Source organism: Callospermophilus lateralis, chromosome 15, assembly GCF_048772815.1.
Source record: "Callospermophilus lateralis isolate mCalLat2 chromosome 15, mCalLat2.hap1, whole genome shotgun sequence".
Taxonomy (NCBI): domain Eukaryota; kingdom Metazoa; phylum Chordata; class Mammalia; order Rodentia; family Sciuridae; genus Callospermophilus; species Callospermophilus lateralis.
In genome coordinates this window covers 40411792-40435939 of record NC_135319.1, presented here as the reverse complement: position 1 = coordinate 40435939, position 24148 = coordinate 40411792, and positions in this window count along the sequence as shown.

Genomic DNA, 24148 nt, shown 5'->3' with positions numbered 1-24148 from the left:
TACCTTTATTTTATTTATTTATTTTTATGTGGTACTGAGAATCAAACACGGGGCCTCGCATATGCTAGGCAAGCGCTCTACCGCTGAGCCACAACCCCAGTCCCTAAATGTAATTTTTAGATAAGTGATTCTCAGTGTGGTTCATTAGCATCATGTGGCAGCTTGTTAAACATGCAGATTCTACTGAATTGGAAACTCAGGTGTGGAGTCCAACAGTCTGCAAAGCACTTTCATTCTGGGTCAGCCTCTTTTAAAGATTATTATTATTATTATAAATATCAATTATAATTGTACAAATTAATAGTTTTTGCTGTGACATTTCCATGCAGCATATATTATGGTTTGTTTGCTTATTCATTTATTTATAGTATTGCAGATAGAAACCAGGGACACTCTACCACTGAGCTAGATGCCCAGCCCTTTTGATTTTTTTGTTTTGAGACAGGGTCTCTCCCATGCTGGCCTTGAATTTGGGATTCTTCTGCCTATAATTTGCTGGCATTACATATACAGATGCCCCCTGCATCTTATATATTGTGTTTTAATTGTATCTACCCTTCCTAATACTCTCCCTTGCTAGCCTCAGCCTCCTTTTCTACTTTCATTTTTTTTTCTTTTAAAGAAAACACACAATATTTGTCTTTCTATCTCTGGTTTATTTTTGCTTAACATGATGAAGAATGAAATCATGTCATTTTCAGGAAAATGGATGGAACTGGAGTTCAGCAATCTATTTTCACAAGTCTTCCAGGTGGTTCTGGTGTAGGAACCACACTTTCTCCTTTGAGAATCACTGTGTTGGACACGGGTGGCTTCTTGTGTTTTTGTTGAAATTGCATTTGAAAATTAGGCCTGGTTTAGAAATCCTAACATAAAGATGAAAATGAAAGGTTTCTTTTGTTGTGTTTTTAAAAGTTATCTTCTCTCTATATTTCCTTCCTGTTTCTTTTCTATGCATATCCATATAAATTTTAGAAAATTTGATCTATATAATTTAAAATTTTGGACTTTTGTGAATTTAGCATTATGGATAGAATTGTCTATGTTATTAAAGATTACTTAAAGATAACTCTGTAAATGTAATAATTAAAGATTGATGAATAGTTTATAATTTCATTCCTCATTCACATTTTGTACTGGGGTTGGTTGTCTTTTTAGTAGGCAAGATTAGGAAGGAAGGATCAGTTCCTTGCATACTATGTTATCCTTGTGTACTTACTAATATATTCTTACTTTGTCAAAGAAACATGGACAAATTTTGTAAAGCTGAAAAGTAAATAATAGTGGGTGCTTAAAATGTTAACTTATTTAAAAAGTTAATTTATATAATATAAATGTGACAATTTAAATGTGATTATTTAAATATTTATTAATATATCCATAATAAATATAATTTATTATTATTTTTGTTTTTCATTTTGTGCCTATTCTTTCTGACACCTCCTTTTTGTACTTCCTGTCTCCTCAATTTTGGGGTCTTTTATTGCTCAAGTATTTCATTCTCTGGTCTAGTTCTTTCTGTATACTTCTTCCCATCAAATGTTTTCACATTCCTTCTCAGGTCTTATCTAGAAGCCTATAAAGGCAGGATATGCAATTGAAGAAGATATTTTGACACTGATTAGTTTTTCTTTGTTTTTAATCTTGGCACAGAGGCACTTCTATACTTGAGTTTAGTGGTTAATTGAGGGCCTTTGGAGTAGTCAGATAAAGCACCCTTCCATTTATTAGATTTGAAATTACAAAGCTAATTTGTCTTTGGAATTAGTATTTGGCAAATAACCTCTTTGACCTTACATGTTCTCCTCAGTAAAATATTGGGGAGGGAATAGTATCTAATTTAGAGATGTGAACATTACATTATGTCTAAATTGTAATTTATACATGCGAGCAATACATTAAATCTAAAGTGCTAGCATAGTGTCTGATACATAATAAATCGTCAGTAACTATTAACTAATACAAATAGAGGAACCGTTAGTATTTGTTTAAGTCTAGATTCACCTTTGCTGCAGTTGTTGAGATTCTGGTTTTAGCCTTCTAGTTTTGAGACTAATAATGCTTAAATTTTTTATATTTCTTATTGGAAAACTATTTATCCTACAGTTATATTTAACCTTTAAAGTTAAAACTTTTTTTGTGTGTGTATGTGTGGAAAACATGCTTTAAGAAGGCATTATTCCATATTTCTATTTTTCTTTTTTTAAACTCAAATTATGATTCTCAAAGTTATCTTTGGTAGAATACTTGTATTTTCACTATCTTCATAATAAATACAGATTTTCCAATAATTTGGGAAGAAAAGCATGCATCAGTGTACCATTAACTGTAAGTTCCTTTCATATTTTTTTGTAATCTGTGAAAAATTCTTAGACATCATAACTTAAAATACTAATTGGAAAATAAGGAAAGATTCCTGGCCTTTGTTTTTATTTTGCATATATTTTTTGGCAAATTTTATGCATGTATTTATTGAATTCAAGAAACCTATTTAACATGAGTTACTTATTTGCATGTGTGATTATATTCATACTGATTCTTTCTGTCCATTTGCTGAGGAGTGCATTCACATATTAGCTAGTTCAATTTATTAATTTACTGAACAACTACTAGAAGCATAAAAATGAGTAAGGTATGGTAGATTTTTTTTTTTTTTTTTTTTTTGGTACCAAGAATTAACTTAGCAGTGCTTTATCACTGAGCCACTCCTCAGCCCTTTTAAATTTTGAGACAGGGTCTCATTGAGTTGCTTGGGGTCTTGCTAAGTTGCTGACGCTGGCTTTGAACTTGTGATCTTCTTCCTCAACTTCCCAAGCTGTGGAGATTACAGGCATGTGCTACTGAGCACAAAAGTATTCTGGAGTTTTTATTGTGAAGAAATATATAAACAAGCAATTTCTTTTTTTTCCTTTCTTTTTCTTTTCTTCTTCTTCTTCTTTTTTTTTTTTTGGTGCTGGTGATTGAACCCAGGGCCTTGTGCATGCAAGGCAAGCACTCTACCAACTGAGCTATATCCCCAGCTCTAAACAAATAATTTTGATGCAGTGTGTGTATTTTCACTATCTTCATAATAAATATAGATTTTCTAAAAAATTGGGAAGAAAAGCATGCATCAGTGTACCATTAACTGAGGTATGTACATAATAGAGGTATGTAGAAGGTACTTTAATAAATGTGGGTGGCATATGTAACTTGGGATATAACTTAGTTGGAGAGCAAGGAAGAGTGGCAGTAGTTTATGAAGCCAGGAGGGACTTCCAAAGAAGGTAATGTTTCAAACAAGGTAATGTTTCTTTTGAAGAAAAGAAACAAATTCAGTGGGTGATCCAGGCTGGTGGAGACCTAGGGAACACAGTGATAGAGTGCTTGACAAGCATGCAGGAGGCCTGAGTTCTGATCCTCAGCACTACAGGGGGGGCGGGGGGGACTGAGGGAAGAGACCTGGGAGAGGGCTGTGAAAGGAGCATTGTTGTGGATGACATCAGAATCATCTGAGAAATGTAAAATGAAGGCAAGTTTTGCAAGATGGCCAGATATAAGAACAGTTTACATAAATTAATAGCATTTTTCTACAACCATCATAACCAATTAGAAAATACAACAAAAATTCTATTCATAATATAACAATAATCCTTAAGTATTGAGGCATAATACTATGGCAGAAACTTTGATACTCTGACAAGATTAGCTGAATAAATGGAGGGATATCCCATCTGGGTTGGGAAAATTTAATGAAAATGTGTCTAATTTTCTTAATTTATAAATTAATTACAATTTAATTTAAGGTCCAAGAATAGCTAAGTCAGCCTTTAAAAAGAAGAGACAAGGGGAATGACTTACACTAGATTTTTTATTTTTTTGCTGTGCTGGAACTTACTCTAGATTTTAAGAAGTGACAATCCTTACTATTACATAGACTAATTAAACGGTTTAGAGAATTTGAAGATAAGTCATGAATACTGTTATTCCTCATTTTTAACAGGTTCTTTATTTGCAAATTTACCCATTTGCTAAAATTTGTAAACCCAAAATGAATACATGCAGTTGTTTCAAAGTCATTCACTGACATGTAGTGGAGAAAAATTTTTGAGTTGCTGAACAAACATGTTGAATAAGACTGTCTCCTTTTTTTCAGCTCTTATCCTGTAAACCTGACCCTCACAGTCTGTTTACTGCCCTGTTGTTTTGTATTTTTGTGCTTTTTGATAGAGCTTTCACTGTTTAAAATGACCCCCCCCCCTGCATAGTACTGAAGTGCTCTCTCGTGCTCTTAAGTACAAGGAGGCTGTGATGTGGTAGATCTTATTGTGTTAGATAAGCTTAGTTCAGACAGGAGTACTATTTGCCATGAATTCAAAGTAAATGAATTAACAATATATATTAAATAAGGTATCTTTAAACAGAAACACACATTAAACAAGATTATGTATTAATAGGTTGATGGAAATGTTGTGACCAGAGGTTCACAGGCAATGCATGTCCCCTAGGAGCAATGGTTCAGTATTTCCTAATTCAGTGTGGCAACTATAGAATATCTAATGTGAGTCAACTAAATATGTCTATCAGTCAGAGTCTAGTCAAGAAATCAGATACTATAATTGAAAGTTCAGTAAAAATAATTCAATATTGGGAATTGGCTAAATGGGTGTTGGAGGGCTGAAAAACAGGAAACCAGAGGGAATATAGGGAACAGCTATTACCTTTGGGAGAACAAAGGGAGGAACAAAGGAAGGGGTCCTTAAAACCTTCAAGCATGGAGGAGGGGCACTGTGGAACTGAGACTCAGATGTCTGACTAGAGAGTTCAACTGGGATAAGTAGTGAGATCACTTCTGGAGTGTAAAGGAGCTGGCCATTGGAACAGCTGCTGGGGATGGGATGAGCCATTGCTGGGTTGAGCTGATATGAATAGCAAGGAAATGGGAAGGAGAAATTCCATCCACTTTTCTGCCTTCTAGAGTCCTTAGAAAAAAATAAGAGGGAAAACTAACTAGCTGGCAAAGGAGAGTAGTTTGCTGAGTTACAGCTTCAGCATCATAAAGCAAAGAAGTACTTTTGTAGACACAATAGTTTAATATCTAGCACAATATGAGATCTTGATAAAGATAGCACTAGAAATTTTTACACATGTCCATAAAGAGACATGCATAAGCAGAGTTATTAGGAGCACACTCTGGAATGAGACAGTTTAGATTTGAATTTTAGCTATACTCCTAATTCTCTGTGTGACCCTGGACAAATCCCTCGGTACTACCATACAGAGGAAAGGTATCTGCTTACCAGAAACACCTGCTTCAGACTATTACATAAGCAAGAAATAAGGCTTACCTTGTTAAGCACTGAAATTTTGTTGTTCTTGTTGTAATAGTTAACATTATCCTAACTATTACTACAGTGATCTCTCCCCTCCCGCCTCTCTCTTTTCCACCTCTTTCTCTTCAACCTCAGTTATATTGGTTATGTTACAATGTTAATTAATACTATTTTTTTTATTTAGGCAGGGGAATTTGATGTGTGACAAATGATAACTCTGGGATAAATATTAGACTGGTAGCTCTTGCTATGTAAAAGTAATATAATAAATTAATATATTTCTTAGGCGAATAATAACGCATGCAGGGGCTTTAAACCTATTGTCTGATCAGTGTATATGCTGTAAAGAAAGTAAAAAGTTGAAAATAAATTGCAGTAAGAGTACAAATAGATATATTTTTATAAAAAATAGTATATGCTAATATATATTACCTCCTTATATAAGAAGAATTAAGGTTCTGTTTGTGGCATTTTTACCTGGAAAACTGCAATATAAACATATTTAGTAACTTTCCCAAACCTCACTGTTGAAGGACTTTTCTAATTGCTAAAAAAGCATTTAGACAAGGATTGATCATAGTAGAAGCAGCTGATTTGTGACATAGAATATAGAAAATATTACAGGTACCTCTAAAAATTGAATCATAGGAAGAGAGAAGGTGAATACTGGGGTGTTGTTGAAATATTGTATAAGAGTCACTGTGATAACCTCTTTTCAACCATCTTGGCTTCTAATAGAATGTTGGAGGTGGGAAAACTCTGATTTGTGGTTCTTAGCTATTGCTGTGGTGTAAATATGTTTACAATGGTTAATTTCATATTATCTGTGTGATATCATTCAATGCATAGTTGGAAATTGATGGTCACAATTAGCTGTTTCACCTATAACTTATTCCAATCTACCTTAGATATTACATACAAGTGGTTATAACTAAAAGGGTCTTCATTTCCATCTGGCCTATGAAGATACAGGTCAAAAGCACCATCTAAGGTTCTTTTTTTTTTTTTTTTTTTTTTTTAATTATTTGCTTTCCTGGCTTAGTCTTAGCTTGGATTCTCCCAGAAAGCCGGTATCTGAGATAATAACTTGTGTCTAGGTAGTTTATCTGGGTGGTAATACCAGGGGAGCCTCAGTGGGGAACTTGGACAGAATAAGAAAAGGAGGAAAGGAAAATGTAGGATTTTAAAAAAAATATGTATTTATTTATGTATCTTTAATTTTAGGTGGAAACATTAGTTTGTTTTTATGTGGTGCTGAGGTTTGAACCCAGTGTCTCGCTCATGCTAGGCGTGCACTCTACCACTGAGCCACCACTCCAGCCCCCTAAAATATAGGATTAACTTGTATTATGAAGGTCACTCATGAGTGCAGCTGGGACTTGATGCTATCTAGAACCTTCTGAGGATTGTGTAGACTGTTCCTTAGAATTCTCTACCAAAGGGACGACTGGAATTGCAAGCTATCTATCCCCATTGGTTGTGGTTTAATTGTGGGCATTACTTCCTTGAAACATCTATGCATATGCATATGCTGAGTGGGCTCCCTGTGCTATCTGTGGCTTTGGAGAAGTTTCATGGCAGATATGAATGATACATAGTGAAGATGTGAAGTGTGATATCAGGAATTGTCAGAGTGAAGCTAAGCAGGTGTGGGCAGGACACCAGAACATCTAATACAGATGAAATTTGGTTTATTATGTTTTAAAAGATGAACTAAAGCTGGGTGTGGTAGTGCATGCCTGTAATCCCAGTGATTTGGGATGCTGAAGAAGAAGAATTGCAAGTTGGAGGCCAGGTTTGGCCACTTAACTAGACCCTCGGTCACTCAGCAAGACCCTGCCTTTTTTAAACCCTGCCTATAAAAGGTCTGGGTATGTAGCTTTGCAGTAAAATGCCCCTGGGTTCAATCCTCAGTGCCAAAGGAAAAAAAAATTTAACTAAAAAGATGATTATTCATAATAAAACTATTATTTAGTATCATGGGCTTTGTGGGATGAAGTTGCCAATCAGAGAACTAGAAAAATTTTGGGGAAAAATGTGGTTTTTATTATCCCTTCTCCTTTCTTTCCAAATGAAACTCTGTGAAGCAACATTTTTTTTTTTTTTTGGTCCTAAGAGACCCAGAGAAGAGATTTAAATCAAGTTCATTAACATTTAAAACATGAGAACAAATATGTTGATTTATTCAGTGAATATTTAATATTGGGAGTTTGAAAATATAAACTTAATTTATGAAAACATGAACTTATTTAAAGTCTTTCAAAGGGATTTTATAAGGGATAAGAGATTGCATAAAACACTTTTGATGAGATTTAGGCATTAGTGCTTTTTTGTGTCTTTTAGATACTATTTCTAGAGATATTAGTGTTTCTGCTACTTAATTGTATGTCTTTAGTATGATTTCTTTCAATAAAAATAGAAAATATCATTGGAGTCTGAGCTTCATCTCTAATTAAAGCTTTTCATCATTGGTAGTCTCCTTTGGGATATTGTCCTTATGTTATTTCCCCTTTTTGAGGTTGCTAACTGTGAACTTTTTGTGTATATGATTTTCTTTTAGGTATCTGTAAAAGTTTAAGGAGAGCAAGGAGGATGGCAAAAATTATATGACACATAATTCATGCTTTTCCTCACCTTTAGAAAAAAAGCAAACAAAAACTATAGCTTGCCCAATTGTACTAGAACAGAAACCTTTTGTAAACCCTTTAATCTACCACTGTCTTCCTTTTCAGTCTTTTTGTCTAGAATTCTCAAACTGGTGAGTAGTCTGAGATCATGTGAGATTTTGCTACAAGTAAACCCTGATACTCAAATTTTGAAAAATTTGATTCTTAATGTTTGTAGTAGCTTTTAAGGTAAAGTATCTATTTTATATGAATAAGAGAAAACCATCAAGATTGTTAATGTAAGTTTTAACATATTCAAATCCATAATCAGCAATAAGAATTTGAAAGGGTCTTGGGTCATGGTCTTATTTATTTATTTTTTTCATGGTCTTATTTTTAAATTATTGATATTTTCCTTTTTTTTGATTAATTAGGTCCTTTTTATGTGTACCTTAAAATTTCTGATACTTACTTCTTATTGCATAATTTATGAGATATAAATTCCTGGCTCATCTGTGGTAAGTATTAATATTCCTATATTTGATAATATGAGTTGCCTTTAATAATAAAACATTAAACTCTTATGTAAATTATTGGCACATCCAAAAAAGGTTCATTCATATCCAGGCACTTGTAGTAAAGGTTTTGCTTCTCCAGGTATTTAGCTATAATTATTTATTCTTGGAAATATATGAAAAGAAAAAAAAATTTAAAGAGAGAGAGAGAGAGAGAGAGAGAGAGAGAGAGAGAGAGAGAGAGAGATTTTTTTAATATTTATTTTTTAGTTTTCAGCAGACACAGCGTCTTTGTTTGTATGTGGTGCTGAGGATTGAACCCGGGCTGCATGCATGCCAGGCGAGCGCGCTACCGCTTGAGCCACATCCCCAGCCCTGAAAAGAAATTTTATGACTCAAGATATTATAAGTATTTGTGTATATTACTTGAGAAGAACAAAATCTATGTTATATAAAGAATTTCACCCCCAACCTTTTAACCTGCATAGATACTAATCTTTGCAATGTATAGACCCAGTGCCCAAACTTTTTAAATGGAATCTGGAATTTTAATCCCAGATCTGGTGTGTCTTCTGAAGACTGTGCACTCTTGTCCTTTGAATCACAGCCTTCCTTCCAACTCGCTATCATGGTTCAGTGTGGGTGGCTGTGCTTCTGCCCAGTGCACTTGGCTAAGACTTTTAATTCCATGGCTAATTCTTGCCAGTTTCCATATGAGCCGCCTGAAATAGGTACCTCCACAGCCTTAAAAAGAGTAACATTGCTGAGAGGAAATTTCTGCTGCAGTGCCCCACTCACAAGATTGTTGATTCTTGGACACTGTAATGGTCCTAATTAAATACAGTTTTGCTATATCTCCTGAATCCTAAACCACTTGACTGGGATTCTATACAGGTCCCTTGGGAGTTCAATCCCATCATTTGGTGAGTTTTCCTAACCTTATTCTTGTTTAGCCCCTTATTATTGCCTCCCTTTCTTGCACCTGCTTGCTGCTAAAATTGATGGGGATCCTGCCTAAGATACAATATGAACTACATGCCATTTACTAAATATTTAACACATTAAAAATAGCTACCATTTATTGAAGATTTAACTATGCATAATTCAAATGTCTGAGACTCAGCATCTGGTTTATAAAATAAGGCATATATTCTTTTAAATAGATGGATTCCAATGTTTTGGTCTTGACTAAGTGCCAGAAACTAGCTCCTTAAAATATTTCTTGGCTATTTCTGAATCATCCCCTCAGTTCTCTCAGTTGTGCTCAGGAAGAGATCCATCATGTTCTTCTGTTATGTCCTGCTGATGCACTATTGCTTTTGCTCCTGATCTCCAGGCCACTATTCTATCCCAGCCAGGACATTGCCCTTTCCTTGAATTTCCATAGCATAGCATTTTAACTGGAGTTTACGGGAAGAGGAGGATAAAGAAAAGACAACACAGATAGATGTTGTCAGAAGTAACTATGGCTATGCTCACTATTTTCTGGCCCAAGTTCTAGACCATTTTCTAGCCATCCTTGAAAAGTGTTCCTCTAACTTATTGCCATCTCCTACTGTTATGGATGTGCCATCTTGCCTTTCTACTGTGGAATACTTGCTACCTTGTCTTTTTTACATGGAATCTAGACTTCTAAACCACAGGATTTCAGAGAGAAAAGGAAATTCTTCTCTTTTTGGCTAAAAACCTGACTTTTCCAGTTCTCTCCCTTTCCTAGAATCAGTTCTTTAGAATAAATAACAGTGGGGATATCCATTCTCTTCAGGAGAAATCTCACTCCCTCATTCATAGGATGTGGTCTGATACTGTGAGTATTTCCCACTACCTCCTCTTTGTCAGGCAGTCACATTGCTGTCAGCAGTGCATTTCCTTAGCATCTGAATTATTCTCTTAACACTGTGTTTGGGACTTCAGTAGTTCATTACAGATTGTGATATGTCAGTTCAGTTAGGGCTTTTTAAAGAATCCATCCTCTTTTTTCTCGCCCTCTGCCTTTTACTTTTGTCTTCCTTTCCTCCTTTTCTCATCCTCACTTTCTCTCCCCCCTTTCTTTCTCCCTTTCTTCCTCTGCCTCTTGACTTTAGCCTTAGGACTCTTGTAAGCATGTAGCATCCAATAGCTCTAGTTCTCTAGTCCCCTTCCTCCCTTTCTACCCTGGGGCAGTTTTGGTTGTTAAGTAGTTCTAGGGTACTACTGGTATTTAATTGGTTAAGGATTTTTGTTACAATTTTTTTTTTCAGTGATATTTGTTAAGACATGCTAAAAAAGACTTTATTTTGGACTATTGTGATAGGTATAGGAACAACTACAATGGGGTCTTACAGTTGTATAGAGAAAGATTGGGCTCATCTGCTAATGAAGCATAGGCAAGTGGGAATTTTTAGCCAAGGAGGAGGGTAGTCAGTGGATGGAAAACTATGATGAGGGAACAGCAGGGGAAAGGGAAATTCTGCTAAAGAAATCTAACAGAAATCTTGCTGAAAACAGGCCTGGGTGATCTCACATCACCTGGGGTATGGTGAAGGATGAGGATTTGATCAGATATTGGGGATGATCAGATATTGAGGGAATGGGTTGTTAAATTGACTTTAGCAAGGATCTTTTAATAGAAAAGGGTTGGGGGTCTGTGTGACTGGGAGTTTTGTAAAGCTAAAAAAGTCATCCTGGTCAGGCCATGGTCTGGTTGATTGTTTATCTCAGGACTGATTCTGTGATGCTCTGGGAAGGTCATCATATTTTGAGGGGTGATTCATTTCCCATTGTGATATGTTTGCCCCTGTTTTGGGGGGAAGTCTTTTTTCCATCATGGGGTAATTGCTTCTGCTTAGTAGGACAATTTCATTGTGGGGCTGTCTGTGAGGCTCCCTTTGCTTAGAGGTAGTTTCAATCCTTTGTCGTAAAGATGTTTATTAATTAGGTTTGAAAGAAGTAGCTTGGAGGGGAGAAAAAGTTAAAAGAGGCAGAAAGGGACAAAATGGAGTTGATTAGGTCAGTGTCCAGGCCCTTCTTTATAGTTAGTAATTATTCATTTCAGGATGATATAAAGAGCCACTGGAAAATATTTGTTTTATTAAGTGTGAGTTCTGCTTGTTTTGGGGACCATTGAACTTCTACAGGGAACATAAACAGTTCTCTGTGATAAACAGTAAAACTCAAGGCATAGCTCGTGAAATTTCTCTATATTTTCATCATTACACTGGATGAGACTTGCTTTACATTTGCAGAACTGGAGAGTCCGCTATCCTCATTTTTTTTTTTTTTTTCAGAACAAAGGGACAAGACTTGAAATTAGAATCATAAGACAGGACAATTTCTTTAATATTTTAAAAGCTATATCAAACATTGTGTACGTTAATCCTTTAGAAGCAATATAACATATCCCTGTTTAAATAATTTGAAATAGGAAGATTCAGTGACAGTAATAATTTCACCCTAGGTGTTCTATATTTCTGAAAATGATTGTGATTTTCAAAGCTTCATGAGCAAGTTGTTTTTAGAACCACCAATACAAGATGCCCTGGTTTATTAATATATTCAAAGTATTGATAGTGTGTTAATTAATAAAAAAAAATCACTTGGAAGGTGTGTGCTGAGAATGTTTATTCCCATGTTGAAAAAGAAATAACAAAATAATCAATGAACTAAAGCAGACGTGACTGATTGTTACTACTGTGTCCCTTAATGTTACCAGTGACCAAAGTTGTACCACTTGTCTGAAGTTTGGGAGACAGAGGTTGGTGAAGGAAAACAGTCTTATTCAAAGTCATCCTTGAGGAAGATAGAGGAGACCTTTCTGTCTCAAATCTCTATATTCTGGAGGATCAGCGATTCAAACAGCTTTTATAAGAGGACAGAAGTAACAGTGGAACAAAAGGCAGGAAACATGCACATGTAGATTTAGACAGGCTGTGCTAGCCAGAGAATGTGCCTTGATTTCTGTTTTTCAACCCTTACTGGGCTTTGGGAGCAGTTTCTCAGTTTCCACTGAGATGGAGAAAATAACAATCAGGAAGTTGGGGAGAAAGCTATTTTAGGCTTTTAATTTCGAAGGGCTACATTAAAATTATTGTATGATGACCTGCCAAAGTTGAGGCATCCCCCTGAGAAAATTAAATTAAAAAAATCAATGAGGAAAACATTCATTAGCCCTTCTGTTATCACTAGAACAATAAATGTAGTGTGTCAACTTTAGTAGTTTGTTCTAAAATAGTTAAATTGAAATTTAAAGATTTTTAAAGTCTTTTTTTTTGGGGTGGTGGTGGTGGTATCAGGGATTGAACTCAGGGGCACCATCACATTCCTAGCCCTATTTTGTATTTTATTTAGAGATAGGGTCTTATTGAGTTGCTTAGCACCTCACTGTTGCTGAGACTGGCTTTGAATTCACGATCCTCCTGTCTCAGCCTCCCGAGCTTTTGGGATTACAGGCGTGCATCACTGCGCCTGGAGAAATATATTTTTAAAAGTTGTATCTGTACAAAATGCCTTTATTTATTTTTTATGCGATGCTGAGGATTGAACCCAGTGCCTCATGGGTGCTAGGCAAGTGCTCTACCAGTGAGTTACCACTCCAGCCAAGATTTAGATGCCTGTGACAGGCATCTAAATGCTACATTTTGGTTTATACAAAATGAGATAGAGGGAGGAGGAGAAGTTAGGTGATAAATATAATACATAAAGACAACAAGGGTAGTAGCTGTAATGATGGAGGTAAGCTATGAATTTAAAAGATATTTAAGAATTAAAATTAATAGAACACCATTCTGTTATGATGCTGACATCTTTAATTTCTGCATCAAGGTAAACATAACTTACTACAGAAAATTTTCTTTGATTACCCACTTATCCTAGAGCTCTGTCTCCCTCCTTTGAATTCCCATGCTTTAATATGCATATACCATGAAGTTATGGCCACTGGCAGTAATCCTAGTTTTTATTCCAATGGTGAAGACAGAATACATAAATAAATAAATAAATACATAAATAAATAAAATAAAATGTTGTGATAAAGGTCTAGGGGCAAAGAGGTAAAGTAATCAGGAAGTACCATTCTGAGAAGGTGAAAGATTATATTGAGAATGAGAAAGAACCAGAAAGTAGTTGGGAACAAACGTTTCATGCAGAGGAATAGCAAGTGCAATTGCCATAGGGAAGTACAATTGAGTATTTTATGAACAGAAAGTATAACTGGAGTCAGTGAATTAGCAGGGAGAGTAATAAAAATTAGGATGGGAGAGACTGATAGAATCCAGGTCTTGCAGGGTTTTGCAGATTTTTAAGAATTTGGATTTTTTTTTTTTTTTTTTTTTTTGCTATGAGTAATGGAAAGCCATTGGGTGAATTATATGATGTAAGCTATGTTCTGAAAGATCACCTTGAAGTTGTATACAGAATGGATTGAAGATGTTGGAATAGTTGGGGCAGGGGATATACAGACAAATGAACATATTATGATACTTTTTTAAAAAATGATGTATTTTAGGAGTAGAATCAGTGAGGATTCTTGATGGTAATGAGGGAAAAGAATGAATGAAGAATGATTCCTGGGTTTTATTAATTGGGCGATGGTACCAGTTACTATACTGGAATATGAGTGACAGAAGGAAATCGGTTTGAGATGCAAAATCAAGAACTCTTTTTAATGGCATATTGTTAGAAATACCTATTAGCAATACATAACAACTGTACATATTAGCTATCCAAATGGAGGTGATAGTTGGGTGTATGATTTTGGGGCTCATGAGAGAAGTCTGGTTTGGAATATAAACTTGGGAATAAGCATCAATCAGTTACACAACTAATTTATTGAAGGAACTATTTTCTTTTTTTAATAACTTTTTTTAATCTGTTCTTTTTAGTTATATATGACAGTAGAATGAACTATTGTGTTTTCTGTAATTGCTTATTTCACTTTGCTCTGTTACATCTTCTTTCTCATTCCTTAATGATATATTGTGTAGACTCCTGCTGTTTTCAGTTCTCTAAAGGTTTACTAACTCTAGTTTTAACATATTATATTATTATAATATTATAATATTTAATATATTATTCCAATTTATTTATTTATTTTTTAAAGAGAGAGAAAGAGAGAGGGGGGGGAATTTTATTATTTATTTTTTAGTTATCGGCGGACACAACATCTTTGTTTGTATGTGGTGCTGAGGATAGAACCCGGGCCACATGCATGCCAGGTGAGCGCGCTACCGCTTGAGCCACATCCCCAGCCCCTATTATTCCAATTTAAATCTCTTTTCTTTTTCCTCTTGCTCTGACCAGTCCCTTTGAAAGACTTATAACGGGGAAGGAGATGATGAAATTTTTCATCACTTCTGCTCTGTTATCTTTGAAGGAGGGAAGTAGTCCTTGGTCCTTTAACTTTTCAGGCTTACTAACTTTTCCTGCAGTGTTAGGGTTAGGGGAGACAATATGGAGAGCAGAGCATGTTAACTGCCTTTTAGTAAGCCCTTGGTGATGTGTCTGTCTTCAAATATTGGAAATTCTTTAGCATGTTAATGTAGGTTGATGGCTTCACTACCCCTACACTCCTATTTTAAGCCCTAATTGCCAGTTATGGGCAACAGGAAAAGTCCACTCCACATCCTATAACAGTTTTCATATAAACATATGAATTAGATGAAATCCCCTAAGGCGACTATAGATTTGACCACATGGAGATTGTTGGTCCACTTAAAAATGAACCTTATGGGGATGAAGGAAACATAAATCACATGCAATGTGTAATGGAATGAATGAGAGGTGAAAATATGGAGATGGTGGAAGGGAGTTAAAACTAGAGGGTTTTTTTAGGGTGAAGGCAATGTTTTTGTTTGTTTGTTTAATTTTCTAAAAATACTTTTAATTTCAGGTCTCACACATGCTAAGCATGCACTCTACCACTGAGCTGTCCTCCAACCCCTCTTTGATATTTTTTAGCTAGAGGTTCTGTGGCATAGTTTTTCCCTGATCATTTGAGAAGCAGTGATAATACAGTATTTAAGGTGACAATGAAAGAGCAGAGTCCTTGAGGAAGGTGGGACAAGAAAGGATCCAGAGCAGAAGAAGAGAGATTAGCTTTTGGTAGGAACAAGGGTATTTTTTGCATTGTAATAGTAAGTTTGGTACTTGTGATCTTGTACATTTGATGATGTGAAGATGTGACAGTTTTCATATGGCTTCTATTTTTCTTAATGAGGCAGGAGAGTTGGTTATCAGCTAATATTAGATTGGGAAGAGTGAGAGAGAAACATCTTTCTGTTATAGCACATAAAACTTTTGAAGCAGGAGAAAATTCATTTCAATTCATCTAAAGCACCTTAGAAGGTACCAGAACTATATATCATACTTTTTTTGAATAAAAAATATATTTTATGGTACTGGGGATTGTACCCAGAGGCCCTCTACCAATAAGACACACACCACCCATCACTTTTTATTTTATTTTGAGATAGGGTTTTGCTAAGTTGCTGAGTCTGGCTTTGAACTTTTGATCCTCCTGCCTTAGCCTACTGGGTAGCTGGGATAACAGGAGTGCACCACCAGGCCCAGCTAATAAAATAGTTTTAATTATCATAGACAGGAATTATTCTTAGCTTTGAGTCTCATTTTAAAAGGTATTATAGCTGTTCAGAAAGTTAAATACTTTTTAAAGCCCCAACCTGAAATTGCCAACATTTTGAGGTATCATGTTTACCATAAAATGAACTCATGATTCATGCAAAAGCTGTTTTCATTTTTAAGGGATTTTAATGATAAGAAGAAACTGTATCCCATTCTGATTAAAGAATCGATTGCATTCCAGAGAGCTTATTTTGCAAGAGGGGCTAATGATAGGATAGAATTGTCTTTTTCTTAAAGACCTTTCCCTGCCTCTATTCTTCTGGCTGGCTTCTAATACAGGCCTCCATATCAAGGGCTTCTCAGTATATCCAGTTGAATGACTTTGTCTGGGACCAGCCCTGACATCCAAAACCAAAAACACTTTTGATTACCTCAGGAGGATTGCTACAAATAACTCTGATTTATCCTCCTACTTTTCTCTCTTTTCTGTTTTTTCTACTTCTAACCTTTGTTTACTTGGAAGAAGATGTGAGCCAAAAATTTCAAGTTTGAAAAGTATAAAGAAAGGAAACAAGTAAATAGGGAAGGAGAATAAATACTGAACAAGACTGGGCAAGGTGACAAAAAGGAATTACTGTGAAAATCTGGAAGGGGGCCAGTATGCAAAAGGCAGCACTGTGTAGTTTACAGGAACTATTTAGTGTTCAGCATGCTTCAGCAATCACACAGAGAAAGCCAGATCTCTCTGGTTTTGTTTGCTCCCCTATAGTTAGCTATGGAAATTTGACATAGGTGATCTGTGTTTTCTGTCAGCAAACAAATATAAATACAAAGGACCATGGGGTCCCTGCGTGATTGGAATTGCTAGGAGAGGACTCCTTGTGGCTAGAGTAGGAAATACTTCAGTTAAAGCCTGTCTGGAAGATGCAGACATTTTTATGAGAATTCAACAACTACAGCAAAACATTCCACAAAACTCTTTAAAATTATATTCCAGATGTTTATAATATTTAATTTTTTTGATGTCACCAAGTACTGTAATGTTTTATCTGCATTACCTCTCTGAGGAGTTCAATGTAATTGAAGCACTCCAGATTTTATCCATTTAATTCCCATATTCACTGAAAAGTAGATAGAATGAATAGGGGTTTTTATGTCCATTTTGAGGATGGAAAGGATAGGTATAGAATAGGTAGGTAACTTATTGCAATTTTACAGCTAGGCAGGCTAGGCTCATAATAGAATTTGGATATCTTATCTTGGGCTCAATTCAACAGTCCTGGTTTGGAAAGCATTCATTATTAAAGCTTTAAAACAAAACCTGCTATTTTTTTAAGTGTCAAGTGATTTCTTTATTCAAGAAAAGATGGATTGAGAGACATAAAACTTACTCTTTGTTTCTCTGTGAAAAGAGGCTATTCCTAGATTCTCCAAGGGGAGAAAAGCTGTTTAAAAAAAAAAAATCTGAGGAGGACGGTATGTTACCAACTAAGAATCTTTAGATCAATGTCAATTATGCACATTTTAAGGGAAGCTACATAAAAATATACTAGGTTTCTCTGGAAATCATGAAATTAAAACCCTTTCATAGTTGATTCTCTTTGACAATTCCCAGACACCGTCTTTCCTCTTGGCTCCCTGATATTTGTTCCAAGAGTGTCTGTAGAGCTAATAAATAAATGCTTTCTTTTATTTTAGATTCAGCCCTTTAAGAATAGGACTGCTTAAATGAATAGCTCATATTTTAGTTACCACCTCTTGTTTTAGAACTTGGTAGATGACAGAAAAGTGGTATTGTCCAAGGAAATGCCATACAATTACAAGTGTGGGTCAAGGAACTGACACTGTGAAAAGAATAAAGCAAGGCTATGCAATATTGTCCAGGGGAATGTTAGGACATTGTTTTGATGAGTATTGAATATGAAATAAAAACAGAGTCAGGGGAAAGAAAGAGGAAATACAAAGAAGGATGATCATTGAGAGAAAAAAGAAAATTTTGGGGGAGAAGTCCTTTTTGGTGGTTTAATGTAATAATTGTTCCATTTATGGAGTTTTGGGTAAATCTTCAGTTTAAATTCTTTACTGATAATTATGTGGTTCCCCATAAATACTGAAAGCAAAGAATATGATATGTGGTACAAGAGTATGAGATAAGTAAGATTTCAGAGGAAAAATACTATCTTAGACACATGGTGTTGATGCTATCATCTCTATGTTTCAAAATACACTGAATTTTATATAATTGACCTTTTGAAGTGAGGATTTCCTGGACTCCAGTTATCACTGCTTTATAATTTTTCACTTTCAATAATTCTTGCCTTCTGCTTTAATTAGAAATAAGAGGTCCTTATTTTGGAAAGGAACTATAGAAATTTAAATCTAACTTATTCAGAGCTTCCTAACAGCTATGTAGGTCTTTAGGCAAAATATGTGTCTGGCCTTTTTCAAAGAAGTATTTTCAGTAACAAGTTGTCAGTGAGGTCAGTGACTAGTGGTTCAGGATTAGATACCACCCACCCTGGCTTGTAACCTCCCCTTTCTTTCTTATCCTGGGTGAACAGTGCTCAGCTGAAGTGACTGCCCCACTGTCACTGACTCTCCATTTGGTACTGTATAACTCTGTGACTATCAAGAAGCTTTGTTTTTTTTTCCTACCCCCCAAAGCTCTTTTTGGAAAATTACCTACAAGAGCTGAATTTTTAAGCACATTTACTTGATAGGAAGCAACAGAAAGGTAAGAGTCAAGTTTGTAAAGAGAAGAGCTGGACTTCAGTGCATTCTCATTTCTCCCGTGAATTGCTGTGTCTTAGTTATATACTGTAGGTTTAAAATGTGGGGGTTCCTTCTGAATGAAAGAAGAACCCACATTGTTACATAAAATAGAAATGTTTTGACTAGTTATGATGAGAAATGTGGGCTTCCATGCTAATTTTAAAGTTATAAATAACTTTCAAACTAGTGCCAGGGGAAGCTAGTAGCCAAGGTCGTGCTTTGCATTCAGAGTTTCTGGCTATAAAAAGTCAATTGGATGCTGTGTAGGAAAAGATAAGATATGGCCTGGATGCTTTGTGCTTTGGCATGGGGCTGAGGAAAAGGAAGCAAAGATGGAAAATATTTGAAGAGATTTTACTTTCAAACAGAAGCTATTTACAGCAAATAGAAGATGTTTCAAGTGAGATAGTAGCCAAAAACATTATTTTCTGAATATAATATTTGTCTTATTTTTGTTATATAATTGTCAGTGATATTAGGAGATTGTGGAATGCTCTCAGAACTCTTGGACCACCATTTATAACCAAATAAAAATCACTGTGTGGAATGAACATGGGATGTAATCATGTAAAGAGAAGGTTGTTATCTAACGGGGTCTGAAGGACTGAGCAGCTGCTGCCAGTTGCATTGAGGACAGAAGTGGAAGAAATGAGTTCAAATAGAAACAAGAAGAAATTGAGAATAGGCATCAGGAAGTTCATGAATTGTATAGGTTCTGAGTCACTGATATATACCACTAATACTTTGCAACATCTCTGGAGATACATGTGATTCAATGATTTGTTTAAAAAATATAAATGGGGAAAACAGGATTTAAATTAGCTTTAGTTCTGGGTTTGTGCCTAGCATTTTTAGATGGACTGAAAGTTTAGCATATTGAGAATAGCTGTGATTTGAAGATGTGGATTATTACCAGTCACATTTGAATGGTATAGATAAATGTACTGTTAAAATTTCATTTCCCAGTATAAAAAATTACCTCAGTAGTAGCAAAGGATGATTTAATTAAGTGGAGAAATAAAAATACAGAGAGTATAGCAAACTTATTCCATTTGTTTCCTCTTACATATAGCTGAGCCTTTCTTATTATTTTAATAAAAGATTGGAATTTTTATAGTAAAACATTTTTTATTACTATAAAATAAAAATATTAAGTGCTCATTGTAGGATTTTGAAAGCATAGAGAAAAAAATTATTGTGTGTAAGTTCATTGATATGTATTCTACTGCTTTTTTTTCTTTCTGGATTGCTTTAAAAATAATTGTAATAATATTGAGGTAATATTTGGAAACTCACTTTTTCATTTAACCTTATACCCAAATATTTTCCATATAATATTATCTATTCTACAAGATGTTATTTTAAACTTCTGTTAACATTCTTTCAAGTGAAAAGATGTAATTTTATTAATCATTGCTTAATATCTAGGTGCCATGATAAACACACTTGTGTATTTATTTACCTATGTATATGTGTATGTATGTATTTATATTTAATATAACTTCCTTAATCTCTGTTCTTAAATGTGGAGTTGTTGGATTAGAGACCATTACATCTGAAGGAAAGGTTGTGATTTTTAAGATGTACTTTTGCTGTTTCTTTTAAAGTATTATAAAATTTCTTGTCTACCAAATGCAATATTTATTGAGTATCTATGATGTGCAAAACATTTTTATCAGGCATATAGATGGCAATAATAAGTGTTTGGAAGGACATATCTCTTCTATTTACAACATTGCAATTTATAAATTTTCAGATATCAACAAAGCTTCATATTAGAGTCAAAAGTGCTTCAACTCTGTCTGAAAACAACAGATAGTATTGTTGTTTGACTACTTATGTTACTTTGGATTCAGAATAATAGAATTTGTAAATAACTTCTGCTGGAAGAACATATACAGTTCTGATTTAAATGAATTTCATGATGCAGCTGAAACAAAGAAATAGCAGAAAAAGGAAAATAAAATACTTTAATTATGGTAAAACTGGGGAAATCAGAAGCATTTGGAGAAAATCTATAGGCTGCAGAATGGAAAGAAAAAGGCTAGAGGGTATATGCAAGAGCATAAATTCAGTATTTGTTTTTTCTACTTAGGGAAACATGACAACAGTTAAGACATGGATAGGGTAGGAGGTAGGGAAGGTGAGTTTTAATTTTTTTTATTGTTGAAATTTGGGAACCATGTTGTAAAAATAGAACATAATGAAGGGAAAAAGCTAAGGAATTAATGATTAATAAATCCTATTATTTGAGATGGTGCTTGGTCCAAAAATATCAAAGTGAAGAGGTTAGAGATATCAGTATAATTTATGGGAGATGAGGTATAGAGTTGTGGATTCTTAAAGAATGAATTTCTTAAAAAAAGTATTTAAAAATACTTTCATAAACTGTGCAGTTTTTCTTTTCAGTTACATTTAGAGGAACACTATAACTATGGATGGATGGGAGTTCTATTTTCTCTTCCCTATAAACTTACGTTTGCATGTTTTTATTTTTCCTTTGAAATAGAAAGGATTAAGATTTAAGAAGGAAAGTTGGCAGCCTAGTATTGCCTGAAAAGAAACTATGTGCTTTGTAATGAAGACTTAAAAATAGTGATTATTTCTGGATCATGGGCTCATGGGAATGTTAGTCCAGAGATTCAAAAAGCATGATTTTCTGTTTCTTGTTTGGATTCTAGATTTTAAGTGACATGTTAGTGTGGGGTATAAATCCTGAGTTTAGCCAAGTTGCAAATTTAATGAAAAGTGATAGAAAATTGAGACTGCAGAAATTTTGAAAGTGAACAAGACTATTAGCCACTGCACCTGATTTTCACATGCTTAATTACTGTTTTTCACTACATTATTGGGTCTGGGACTCAGTCAGTAATCTGTTACCCATTAAATTACTAACTTCAGGGATGGAAAGGGACTTTAAGTTCCTTTGGGCAAAATTTGTTCTGGCTTATTTGGCACCTCTCTTCCCTTTTCCTGCCTTTTACTATCCTAACCATTAGGCTTGTGCTGTTTCAGGTTCCTTTTGTCCATGAGGAAATGGATTTGATGGAGAAAACAATATTTTATTTAAAGAAAGACTCTCATATATTGGAACCTGAGTGATTTAGCCCCTCTAAATTAGTGCTATTCAAAGTGTGATGTGCAGTTCTCAATTTTTTTTTATTTGTTCATGCAAGAAGATACAGAACTTGTGCCTGAATGTAACTTAGCTACATCTGAAGCACTTTGTAGCCAAACTTTCTAGATGAGGGAAACAGTCTTCGATTTACTTGCATTTTGGTGCAAGTTCCTTATCTCATTGAAGGTGTGCACTCAGAGCAGCATTGCTTAAATTATACTGTATAAGCATTTATCTTCTCTGCCTATATGCATAGGAACAGAGAACATGGATGGAGGTGTACGATTAATTAGATAATAAATGAATTACCAGGTTTCAGTGAAGCCCCTGGAGGAAGTATCAATGCAAAGAGACCCCCAAATTAGCTCAGTGAGGAGCCCACGAAGTACCTGAGAGGCAAGATTGCGCAAAGAGCTAAATTGTGACTATTCTAGTGTTGACTTTGATGAAATTCACTCCAAAGTTCTGGGGAAATTTATGAGTGAAAGAAAGGCCTGTTTTCATAGTGCTTCCTTTCCTTGTGTGTGTTTTTGTGAGTGGGGGTGAAGGGAGAATAAGAAAGAAAATCAACTTCCCTAAGATTCTCTATAAGAGGAACAGGGATCTGTCTTAGTCCAGGGCTAGAGCTCTAAAACCATGTTTCCATGTGAATTTACAGGATTAACTGGCTTTTTTTTTTTTTTTTTGCTGCACTCTGGAGTTTCTTTTCCCAATATGGGATAGCAAAGGAATCCTAGTTTTAAGAATCCAGTAATCTGTAATAGCTATTGCCTATGCAATTACTATGTATTCTCTGCTTTTTGCTAATTTAAGTTGTTAAAATATGAAAGACTCTTGTTCTCCTTCCCTGACCAGTGGCCTTCCTTCACTTGGTCTCTACCTGAGACCCCTTAGGCTTTGAACACTTGGCACAGGAGGGCTTTCAAGGCCCAGCTTCAGGCTAAGTTCTGATTTGTTGGGGCCAGAGGCATGCTGGTTATTAAATATTTTTGAAATCTCCTCTACTGTTATGCAAATGATATCCATTAGATTCTGTTTATTTCCTAAAGCTTTTTCTGAACCTTTAGTCATAGTTAAAGTCATATCAATAAAAATAATATGACAATTTATTTAACTAATCCCTTATTGATGCACATTTAGGTTGTTTCTAGCTTTTTATTACTACAAACAACATTGCAATTCTTGACAGCATCTTTGTATATGCATTCAAATTCCTAGAAGCAGCATTGCTTCGTCCAAGAATTTGTGCTTATACAATCTTATGGTTCCTGCTAGTATGCTTTCTAAAGAGATTTTATCAATATTGGACCAACAAAATTTTGAGATAGTCCACATTTATTTATTTTGTTAAAGAAAATTTCATGAATGATTTAAAAATATTTTTAGCAAAAAAAGGAAGAGAGGAAAATTAAATTAGTTTAGTATGAGTGACTCTTAATGAACCAACCATGAGATTGTTGCTCTACTTTTTATAGTTAGTAATATTTCCTTTTCTAAATAAAAATATTTTGCTAGTGATAAACATAAAATTTCTCAATTTTAATTTTCAACTCATTCTTTTCTGTATTTGGGAAAACACGTGTCAGTTCTTAATCTTCTGTTACCTCTCCCATTTTTTATTATTACTCAAAGATGCCAACAAGAATTCTGTGATAAAACATATGCTTTTTCATTGTTGTGTAATATAATCATTCTCAACCCAGTTTTTTTTTTTTTTTTTTGGTACTGGGGATTGAACCCAGGGGTTCACTGAGTCACATCTTCTGCCCTTTTTATATTTTATTAGAGATAGCGTCTTGCTAAATTGTTTAGAGCCTTGCTACATTGCTCAGGCTGGCTTTGAACTCATGATCCTCCTACTTCAACCTCTGGAGCCGCTGGGAATATAGGCATGAGCCACTGCACCTGGTTCAGGGTGCTTTTTGTTCCCCAGGGGACATTTGGTAAAGTTTGGTACAAGGTTTTGTCACAAGTGGGGGACAGACATTACTAGCATCTAGTGGGTTGAGGCCAGTGATGCTGCCAAGTATCCTATAACACATTGGATAGTCTTCTACAACAAAGAATTATCCAGTCCAAAATGTTAGTAGAAGCTGGTTGTAGTGGCACACACCTGTAACTGCAGCGACTTGGGAGACTGAGGCAGGAAGATTGCAAGTTTGAGGCCAGCATCAGCAACTTAGTGAGATCCTGTCTCAAAATAAAAATAAAAAAAGGTTTAGGGGTATAGCTTAGTGGTAAAGTACCACTGAGTTCAATACACAGTGC